The following is a 12,331-nucleotide window of genomic DNA, read 5'->3' as shown; positions in this document are numbered from 1 at the left end:
AAACTCATGTGGCTACTGTGGAAAACAGTATGGAAGTTGCTCAAAAAAAAAAAAAAAAATGGCACTGCCCTTGACCCAGTAATTTTTTTGGTGGGAATATACCCTAAGAAACCTGAAACACAAATTCAAAAGAACTTATGCAGCTATATGTTCATAGCAGTGGTATATGCAATAGCCAACGGTTGGAAACAGCCCACGTACCCATTAGTAGATGAGTGGATTAAAAAACTGTGGTACATTTACACAATGAGATACTACAGAGAAGAAAGAAAGGAGAAGAAATTCCTACCTTTGGACAGCATGAATGGAACTGAAGACTATTATGCTAAATGAAATAAGCCAGTCTATGTAAGACAAATACTGTATGATCTCACTTATAAGAGGAATCTGATGAACAGAATAAACTAATGAGCAAAACAGAACCAGAAGTGTGGGAACATGGAACAGACTGACAGCTGCTAGAAGGGAGGAAGAGAAGGGAATGATGGAAAGAAGGGGAAAGGACTAGTCAAAAAACATATATGAATGACCCAAGGACATGGACAACAGTGTGGGGATTGACTGGGAGCAGGGGGTGGGCTGGGTGGAGAAGGGCAAAGGGGGAAAAATTGGGACAACTGTAATAGAATAACAAGTATAAAAAAAAGAAATCTACTATTCTCACTGAGCATTTCTTAGATATTGCAGAAGTAATATTTTTTTTCTTATGAATTGGTTGTTTGGCTGGAGGAAAAATCATAGATGAAGCATATATAAAAACATGAATTTTGACTCAAAATTGTTATGAATACCAAGAGTTAACATGGCTAAATGTTGTCACTTCTTTTAGTTCCTTGAATTAAACACAGATGTGTTTTAGCTTGGCACAATAGAAGGAATATATTGTTTAAAATTGATTATTCACTGTTTCTTATTTCTTACTATAAATTGTCAAGCAACATAAAGCAATTTAAAACTTAGTAAATGCTTTAAGAATGTTTAATAAAAATATATAGTATTTTCTTTTCTTTTCAACCCACAGCCACTTTTATTGCTTATAGAGTCTACTAGTTTTCAATTCTAGTAGTAATTATAAAAACAATTTTATGCAGAGAAATAAGGTTAGTCATTTTTATAGGAGAATAAAAGATTTACTTGTCTTTTGCCTGGTTTGGTGCTGGTGTAGATTTTTGTTTATCATTTTATCATTTTTCAATGTGACCCTGAGATTTCATTAGCAGTGTTTAGAAACTCTTGTCAGTCTTCATTTTGCAAGTGGTCATTTATATCATTATGCTAATAAGTTGAATAAGTTTAACATTGGGCTAGGAGTGGATTTGAGTAAGCTTCTGGGAAACCTCTGCAAATTCACAAAGTTAATGGTCTGACCTCCCAATTCACCAATGTAAAATAAGCTGTAATGATTTTTCAGTCTCTTAGCTTCCGAGCACTTCAATAAATAAATAAATAAATAAATAAATAAAAGAGCTCCCATTTACTTTAAATGACTTGACTTTCCTTATAATTTAATTGTACATGAATAATCCCTTATTTATCTTCTAAAATGATTCATGTCTGTGTTTGGTTGAGACCCTTCCTCAGGACAAAGAAAGAAACATTTTTTAGCAGATGTTCTGGACAAAGACAGTGAATTCTTTGAAACTTATGATACCAGAGGGATATTTCAAAGTGGCAGCTCATATATTTGAGCAAATACCCTAAGAAAGAACATGATAAATACTTTTAATACTTAATTATTTGATTTACAGAAGGTCAGTAAAGTAGGAAGAAATGTATGCAATATAAAACGTTTTGGCTTATGCCCTTTTAAGAACTTATAAAAAACATTTGAATTTTCTTTAATAGTATTGAATTCTAAAAATTTCTTGTTAAACTGAAATTTTGCCTACCACATTACATATATAGTTGTTGATGAGTCGACACTATTTGCAGATAATACTTGGGTAAACTGGACATGCTCTAAAGAACAGTTTTACTATTTTTTTGTTAAAATTTTTAAAAAAGATTTTATTTATTTATTTATTTATTTATTTATTTATTTATTTATTTTTAGAGAAGGGATGGGAGGGAGAAAGAGAGGAAAAGGAACATCAATGGATAGTTGCCTCTCATGCACTGCCCCCACTGGGGACCTGGTCTGCAATCCAGGCATGTGCCCTGACTGGGAATGGAACCAATGATCCCTGGGTTCGCAGGCTGGCGCTCGGTCCACTGTGCTACATGAGCCAGGACTGTTTTTGTTAATATTAATGCAAAAGGTAGGAGTTCATTCTTTCTTTCTGATGCATAATATTCCATTGTGTAAATGTTCCACAGTTTTTTGATCCGTTCATTTACTGATGGGCACTCAGGCTGTTTCTAGCACTTGGCTATTGTAAATAATGCTGCTATGAACATAGGGGTGTATAAGTTCTTTCGAATTTGTGTTTCAGGAGTCTTAGGGTATACTCCCAGCAATGGAATCACTTGGTCAAAAGACGGTTCCATTTTTAGTTTTTTGAGGAAAATCCACACTGCTTTCCACAGTGGCTGCACCGGCCTGCATTCCCACCAACAGTGCACTAGGGTTCCTTTTTCTCCACAGCCTCGCCAGCACTTGTTTGTTTCGTGACAACATGCATGGAACTGGAGAATATTATGCTAAGTGAAATAAGTCAGGCTGTGAAAGACAAATACCATATAATCTTACTTATGAGGGGAACCTAATGAACAAAACGAACAAAAGAGCGAAATAGAACCAGATGCATGGAAACAAAGAATAGACTGACAACAACCGGAGGAGAGGGGGAAGGTAGATAAGGGTGGAAAGAAGAGGAAGGGACTAATCAAAGAACGTGTATGGATGAGCCATGGACATGGACAGCAGGATGTCTATGTGGGAGACGGCGGGAGAGGGCGTTAGACGGGGTGGTGGAGAGCAAAGGAGGAAAAATTGGGACAACTGTACAACAAAAAAAATTTAATTAAAAATTAATGCAAATAGGAAAAAATAGGATCGTTTTAGAATTATTTAATGTTGGTATATAGTTGCACTTTTTTCTATGCAAACGAAAAAGATTACTTTAGTAACAAAGCTAATAGTAAAGGTTTAAAAAGTTAAATAATTATGAAATTACAGTAGTGACAGACTTCAGTCAGACCAACAATAGTTATTTATTAAAATGATAGTAGCAAACCCTCTTATTTATGACTCGTGGTTGCAAAGCTGCCATATTTCTGCTGAACAATCACATTATGGGATATATTTTTTGCTGTTATTTTTTTCCTCTCTTGACTTAGGAATTAATAAAGCAAAAAAATAGAGTATTGTATTAGAAGAACCATTAAGTATCTGTGTTTTCTGATTTTGGAGGGGAAAAACCAATTTCCTGTGTTTTTTTTGAACCAGAGTCTCTCCCTTTAATGAATTCCTTAAATTTGTTCACTTACTCTAATGCTTTTAACTAACATCTTTATTAGTTTTGAGTTTTAGGAGGTAGGTACTAAAGGGCTGTTTTTAAAACACTCATTTTCCTAGTATAAAGATTTATTTAGAACGGACTTTAGTATTCTTAATTTTGTGGGTGCTGGCTCTGAGCAAAGAGAGTTCACATGCTTATTTTTTTTCCCAATTTTGTAACAGCTAGAGAAGGCAATGGTGTAGTTAAGCAACAGTCTTAGAAAATAGGCATGTTTTTTCTGTCTTGGATGATTTGTCCCTGATGCCATTTCACATTAAAAAATATGATTAGAGAAAGATAGATATCTTATAATTTCACTTACATGTGAAATCTAATAAAACAAAATCACTGAACAAACAAAACAGAAACCAATTCATAGATATAGAGAACATTTTGATGGTTGCTAGATGGGAGGAGGTTCGGGAGGATATGTATAAAAGGATAAGGGATTAAGAAATGGTAGTTACAAAGTGGTAGTTACAAAATAGTCATGAGGACGTAAAGTATAACATAAGAATATAGTCAGTAACATGGTAATAGCTATGTATGCTGTCAGGTGGGTGATAGATATGTCAGGGTGATTACTTTGTAAGGTATATAAATGTCTAATCACTATGTTGTACACCTGAAACTAATATAATATTGTATGCAAACTGCAATTGAAAAATAAAAATTAAAAAAGAAAATGACTGCCAAACTAAAATGACTACATTTTAGTAAAAAAACCCCAAAAAACATAACCAAAAGGAGAACAAGAGGCGAAGGAACAACCTTGAATGAAAAGCAGAATCTCAAAATGGAATGCTTGTTTTCCCTGGGCTGAGAATCCTGCTGAGTGCCTGATTAACGAAGCTGATGGCCCTTTTAAAAACTGAATGGCCATGGCTGGGCCCTCTCAGGAAGTCCATTGTGCATTGCTGATTCTGATAAGTCCATGACATAGACAACTGTACTGAAATGTACTTGTTTAGTTACCAAGAATAAAAACTAACTGACTAGATAAAACTCCAGGTTGCCACTATGTTGCTGATATCTTGAAAATAATCTATTGCTCGGGAAATTTAAGACATATTCCCATAAAACAACATTCTCATCTCACATTATAGCATCTTTGAAGAGCAGATATTGTAAAGTGGTACTTACAATGAGAATAAATTGCTAGAAGACAGGGTTATTATAAGAGGAAAAGTATGAAAATATAGCATCACGAGTGTTGGTTCTGAGAAATTTTAAATGCTGTTTTAGTGCAGATTGTGAAAGATTAAAAAGATATAAATTATTTCTACCTGATGGTTAATTCATGTACTTTTTATACCAACCTATTATTCTACTCCTATTTTTTGCATTGATCAATGAGTTCCTGGAGCCAATAGTTTTTAAATATTAAATTGCAACGATTGAAATATATGTAAGCATTTTTATGCTGCAAGAAAGAAATGTCACTTATTCACCACTGGAATAACATTCACGTCACTCAAATTTCTATACTTGGCACACTTTTGTTTTCATTGGTATACACAGGCATATTGGCACCATGGCTTAGTTTAGAATCAATAACTTTGGGACGGGGCATGGTTTTGCCATTAATATATTTGGAAACTTTTGGCTCTAATCGAAACTTCTTTCTGTAAAATGTTTTAATCAATGTAACGAATAGAATCACAAATAGAGACTGCAAGAAATCATTTGTTTCCTGTCATGTCTTCAGATAGTTAAAAAAAAAAAGCTCTTTAATAACATCAGGGTCTACTTATTTAGCCAAAACTAAATGAAGAGTTGTGTAATTCTCAGTGAATGTTGGTTCACTTCACAGGCAATGTCAGTATTTTACAGGGGAAAAATTCCATTTCAGCCTGAAAACTCCACCTTAAATTAACTTACAACTTTCTACAATAGTTTGACTGTATACATAATTCAAAAAGTATGCCTTTGAGAAATATAAAATATCAATAATATATATCCTTTCTTCCATTTTTTTGCCTTCAGCACTGAGCCCTCCTGTATTCACACCTGGATTCTTTAATCCCACCAGTGGGAATGGATGGGCTTATAATAGCAATGATAATGGATGTTGCATTCTCTCTCTCTCTCTCTCTCTTTCTCTCTCTCTCTCTCTCTCTCTCTCTCACACACACACACACACACACACACACACACAGCGAACCTCTCTATTCTCTGCAGCAACTCCTCTGTCCTTATGAATACTCCCTGCCTATATTGGATTCACCAAAAGTACCTTCTGCAAAGCGTTCTCCTTAAGCACTGAAGACATCTTGCCAGACACCATCATCAATAGCGAGCTGGATTCCTACAGTTCCAGTATTGTACAATCATATGTGGCAAATTTGGAGAGAAAGACTTGCCCCTCTGTGTGATGTTCTTATAGAGGTTGGTCTGCCTATGTCCAATGTATTAGAGTTTTAGTCTCATAGTTTTCACAGTTTTTAGTTTCCTTGCTCTCGAAAAGAATTTTTTTAGGAGGCAGATCTGAGAATGAAAGTTACTCTTTCAGAATAGTCCTACTCTTGCTAGTTTAGGATACATGAGTGGTTTAAAATCATGAAGCCTGGCTTCATTTCTTTTTGGGATGAGATCCTCTAAGAGCCCTTCCGAAGACAGACTCCTGGATAAACCATTTCTATATTTTATAGACTCATGCTGATATATCCAAGTACCACTTAGACTCATGCTGTTTCCTCTTCCACACTCTACCTGCATTGCTATTCATTAGATTACTTCATGAATTTTATGAATTTAGTAGAAAATTAACTTTTGCATTATAGTTTCTTTAATTGCTCAAGGCATCAGTTATTTCACTTATCTGAACTAGGGCACAGAAAAGAGAGACTATGTGTATTTCACATAGACTCTTTTTTTGAAAAGTATATATACTTAAAAAGGTTGTGATTTTATTTGCACATCTTGATCTCTTTATTTCTCCCGCATTGTAACATTCAGATGAAGGCGACTACAAGACTTGAAATATGGTTTTTTAAATCATTCCAGTTGTAACAAACTAGAACTCATACTTCCTATTTTGATAAACTCAAAATTTGCAGTCTCTTTGGAGAATTTCCATGTATAATAGATAAAAGAATATACTTGGAGGAGCTTAGCAGTTCTAGAAGAACTACATTGAAGCCGTGAAATTTCTTCCCATGTGCTATTCTGTTATATTTTTCAGTTTATTTGTCATAAAATGTAGTTTGTACTAATTAAAAATGATTTTGACTTCATTGATGTTAAGGTGAGGAGAAAACGGGATTAAGATCATTTGCCTAAACCTCCAGTTGAGCGAGCTACCCGTTCACCAGGATGTGACCAGAAGGTGGTGCTGTTGATCAGGAACAGTCCACAGCCCCAAGTTTCCCTATCAAATTCATGATCACGTTGTTATCGTCACAGCCATTCTTTACGGAACAGGGAAAAAAAAAAAAAAGATCACAGTCAACTGGGACTTATTTTGGCATTTGACTTCACTTACTTTTTTGCTTAAAATCATCTTGAAGAATGCTCCTACCATGTTATTCTTACTTTTTAATGTAAATCTTAGAAGCTGTGTGAAAAAAAGTTTAAAAATACAGTACGATTCCTTCTATGAGGTTTTAACACTATCTGCAGTGACAGCAAAACATCCAGGGGCCTGCATGACTCACAGCTTGCAAGAAAAAGGCACACATTAAAACTAATGTGATATGGTTGCATTTGAATATTAATGTTTTCTGAACACAGGATACTAAAATAACATGTTCTGACTGTGGGTTGCTTACTGGATAAATACTTCTTTGGTGTGGTACTCAAGCCAGCTCAGGTGCCAGAAAAAGAGCCTGTCTTCCTTTCTACATTCCAAAAAGTGTCATGGTCACATCCTGAGGCCGCTTGTCTGTGGTTCTGAGAAGGGATGGTGAATCTCAGGAGCCAGACACGGGCTCATGCTCTTGTGAAAGACCCAGGGAAGGGCAGGAAAGCTAGAAGCCAGGTCACCTAAGTCATCTGAGGTATCATGGAAATAGGTCAAGATTGCAAAGCTGTGTAAAGTATAAAATAAGGGTTAGGGCTAAAAGTCAAATGAAGGAAACGATGAGCAAGTCTAGGCAGCAAGGGCACAATGTCGGCAGGGTGGTGTTTTATATAGTTACTGAGAGAGAGGTCCAGGTGCCTATTATTAACACATTAGTTAACACAAATTTGGGAGAACTGTGTTTAGCTTAGGAGATCTGTTTATGTTTTGTGATATATGGTGACATCCTTGGAGAAAAGCTGAGACAAGAAGAGAATCTTAATTAGCAATAATTATGAACTTGACTCTTTCCACTTAACTTGAGATTATGCATGTTTTCTTTTTTTCCAAAACCCCCCAGTATTTCCTCTTGGGTTCTCTTTCTTCATGGGTTGTAGGTGATTTGTATCTCACCCTGGTGGGAGTAACCGGCATAAAGATTTGCAGTTTGATACAGATTCTGAAACCAGATTGTCTATTTTTCAAATCAATTCTCACCACTTGCTGGTTTCTTTCCTACACCTCAATCTCTCATTTGTGAATACTGAGAGTACCCAACTGATGGGGTTGTATGGAGCCAATCAGTTTACATAGGTAAAGCATGCTGAAAATGATCTGGTTCATAGTCTCTGGCATAGGAACTTGCTGCTATCATTTCTCTTTACTCAGGGAGAGCCATGAAAGGATGCAAATAGCAGAAGCTTTACCAGTGAGCATGCTTTCTTTCTGACGACACCTATTCTCTATGCCAGCACATCTTTTGGAATATGTCTTGGACATCTGTCATCACAGTGTTATAGACTGTACAATGTATATCCAAGGAGTATGTCAGTGATGATGATAGTCTGCCATTTAACAGGAAGATACAATAAGCCTGTAAACTGCATACATAAATAAGTCCTTAAATAACTTTCCCAACAGAAATATTTTTAGAAAGAAAATAATAGATGTTTGTTACTGTTGTTCTGAGATCTTCATACTCCTAAGTGGACATGCATATGTGATCTTAAACATTAAGACAAAAACAAAAACAAAGCATGTGTTTGGAGATACCTTAATACTAAAGACCCTTTTCAGCAAGATGGCAAATCTGATACTTTGCCAGTAGAGTTCCTACTTGGCAATTGTTTTTTTGTTTTCTTTTTTCAAAATATCACCTCCAAAGAGGATCCTCTTAGATTTACATCTTTTGCTTTCGCTTATTTCTGGTACCACTTTTTTGAGGCATTTGTATTTAATGTAGATTTATTTTCTTTAATGATTTAAAAAGTGCAACTCCTTCAACTACTTCCCAATTTTAGAAATTTTATTTTTATAGACTGGGAAAAATATGTTAATGCTAGAATATATCATTTAAGAGAACATCTGTGCTCTATAGAGAACAATAAGTGTATATGATATCTCCTGATAATCTCAGACTTTTGATTTATATGACTCTACTTCAAATCCTCCAGACTGGGCAACTTGCCTTGACTATGTGTTGCCATAATACTCTATGCTGTTTCTTATCTTTAGGAAAGTGCCATTGTTACTGGCTAATTGCTTTTATAGCTTTATCATTAGCTTTCTGTGTGAGCAAAGACTCAATTTCTTTCATTCCTATGCCCGTAATAGGTACTCAATAGTATTTCTTGAATTAATGAATGAAAGAAATGAGTGGTGGAAAGTGTTTGAGCGCGCGCGCGCGTGCGTGTGTGTGTGTGTGCGCGTGCGTGCATGTGTGTGGCCGGGGTGGGCGGTAGGGGGGCAGGGATGAAACGGTACTTGGATGCAAAAGACTGCCATCTGAGCTCTAAACGAAGGCTAGACATACACCGGTTTGTCTGATTTTCCTTAAGGATTTCTTCAAGGGATGCCATTCTGAAACTCTGCTGGTTTTTTAGTGCCTCAATAAATTCAAGGTGCTATGGGAAATTTCAGTTTTTCTGAGGGAAGCACCAATACTTGACATTTGTTGAATGCTGGGAGAATAACTATTTCAAGGTAGTTCACAGATTCAATATAAGATCACACAACATTCTTTCTAATTATATCACATCTTTGAAAATATGTTTTTTTGACAGTTGTTACCATAAAAAAGCAAGTACGAAATGAAAATGTTTGGTTGATTTGGTTCCAAAATTTCAGAGGTTGTGTAGTACCCAAGAGGAATACATATCTCATTAGCAAGAAATCAGTTATTTAAGAATAAAATAATACATTTTTCTTTCAATTTATGTGTATATATTTTCAAATGTCTACTAAATTGTTAGGACATCAATATTTAAGTTGTTTGCATCTTACAACTTAATAAATGGAACCATTGTGTATTTCTTTTGGCCTAAAGGCACTGTTAAGAAATGACTGAAACGCCGAGAGCACTGGGAATTGAAAAGTTTGGGACCTCTGCTTAAGGGTAAAAATGAAGAACTAGAAATGGGGTCTACAATGGGAAGATTCAGTTGTTTGAAGGTGGGATGCTGCCAACGTTATGGTTTTGTTCCTGAGCATTGGTCTGCAATCGAAGGTTAGGACAGATAATTAAATAGAGACCTTCAATTCAAGTCTAGGTGAGCAATTTAATTATATTATTACTTAATAGAGTTATTGCTACATGATACCTGGTTTTATTTCCTCACAGACCATAAAGCCTTCTCAATTAAATATTTTTAAATTGCTTGTGGATCAAATACTAGAGAACCTAGAAAAAGGACAGGCAAATATAATTTCCAAACTTTCTTTCAGAAACGTAAGGTAATATTTTATTTTTTTCCTTTTTGATTTTTAATACTGCTGCAGAATTCTAAAGCAGTGATAGGCAGTATTGTTTTACTGAGTTTTACATATACTTGATTTCAGCCTTTTTAAGCCTTCTATCAGCCAAACTAAAGAAATTAATATAGAAGTATCACATGCTATTATGACTTGAGGCATCAGTCTAAATTGAGGTTTTGTTTTTTTTCTTACTTTACACAGCTAATTAACAATCTAACTTGACAATTGATTTTTTTTCCTAATCCCATTTTAAGGAAAGATCATAATTCAAGAGATTTTAGAAAAATATAATTTTGAATTTTAGATTCATATTTTAATAAAAATGTTATTTAATGATCTCATTTTTTCATAAAAGCTTTCAGATATCTAAAGACACCAATGATGTACAGTGAATTTCTTCAATATTTGCTCCTTGTGAAATACATTGAAAATATTTCCAGGGCCTGCTTATTAATCCTGTGATTTTATCTATTTGAAAAGAAAAGGAATATGCATGAGTCCATCTGAAAGCAGTATTTTCCCTTGATGACTATCTCATCTTTTTTTCTTTAGCACTGCAAAGTACTTTTGTTCTTTATTTGCCACTGATGCTTATGATAAAAAATTAAATTACTGTTCATCCTTTCAATATGCTCTCCTCTGAGGATTTCTGTGGAAGAACAAACATTTAAAAGAGGATGCAGAAGGTTTAGTTTTATACACAGCCTTGCTATATTATTCATTGCAATGCATTTTTCATGTCAGAGAAAGAAAAGTAAAATATATGTTAATTTCTACAGTGAGAAAGGCAGTGATTGAGAGGATGATGAATTCCCCGGCTAGAGATGTGTGGGTGATAATAAAATAAATCCTCTCCCTAACAAATCCTGGGCTTTTTTTCCTTCATGTAGGAACAGAATTTACTAGGTTTTTGAGTGAAAATCTCAAGACATAATCTCCAATAGCTAACATGCCTCAGACTCCTTATATTTTCATTTGAGAAAAGGGTCACCAGAGCAAGATTATTAAAAACAAAAACAGTACAAACAAAACAAAACAATAAAGTAAGCTCTGACTGTCAACATAACTGATAGGATTTTGCTCTATCCTTTATGAGCTCCCCAGCTCGCATCTCACCAATTTATTTTACATTTCTTAACAGAATTTGCACTCTTGTTGTTCAGAAATAGGCCAATTATTCTTCCTAAATAGCTGAAAAGATTTACGTGAGCATTCTTTTAACTCTTAAAACCTGATACTATTTTACAAGAACAGCGAATGAAAAATGTGCTTTATTTTGTCTACGAATTGGCAGGGCTAATGTTTTGCTGTTGTTGTTGTTGTATTGTATTCTCTTGGAATTCAACAATTTATCTTCAATCCAAAAGAATTACAGCATCAGGTAAGGAATCGATTTACGAACTTCTCACAATGTAAGAGAGCAGATTACAATTTATGTGTTCTTTTCTTCAGGCGCCCATAAGCTTCTCTGCTCCTAATATAGGGATGGGCAGTGTTTTTTGATAAACACAAGAGATAGGGAAAGCACACGCATTCTAGGACATTTTCTCAATTCTCCAAACCTATATTCAATTTGTTGTCATCTGAAAACACACATGTTGAATTTAGGGAGAATGAGTGTGTGAACAACACATAGGAAAAAAATTATGTGGAGAATTGTCTAGTCTTTTTTGTCTGCCAGATACCAAGTAGTAATTCAGTCAGTTGTTAAAAACAAAAAGAAGAGGATGTTTTCCATTTTCTTCTGTTGAGGACACATGAGTAAAAAGGAGGAAAACTATATATTTAGAAAAAACATATATGAGGTATGAACTCTGTTTTCAAAATATTTAATTTTATAACCCCCAAACCAAAAACAATATGGTCTATTATATATGCAATCTCAATGTAGAACATGTTATATAATTCAGTTTTTTCATGCACTCACTCTATGTTAGTGTTTCTTTTTCATAGTTCTTTAGTACACCTAAATACAAAACTGTCAACATCTATTGTTTAGGGAAATATAATTTTATTTCAGTGCTCTAGCAATATATAAAACAGCAAATGCCTACTTTAGATTAATACCTCATTGACTTTATTCTAGAAATGAAGTAGTCCTAATTTTATTTTACCCATTTTATAATGACTATCACCA

Source organism: Pteronotus mesoamericanus, unplaced genomic scaffold (assembly GCF_021234165.1).
Source record: "Pteronotus mesoamericanus isolate MK-2021 breed Mesoamerican mustached bat unplaced genomic scaffold, CSHL_Meso_final contig_74, whole genome shotgun sequence".
Classification (NCBI taxonomy): Eukaryota; Metazoa; Chordata; class Mammalia; order Chiroptera; family Mormoopidae; genus Pteronotus; species Pteronotus mesoamericanus.
Note: the sequence above shows the minus strand (reverse complement) of the source record.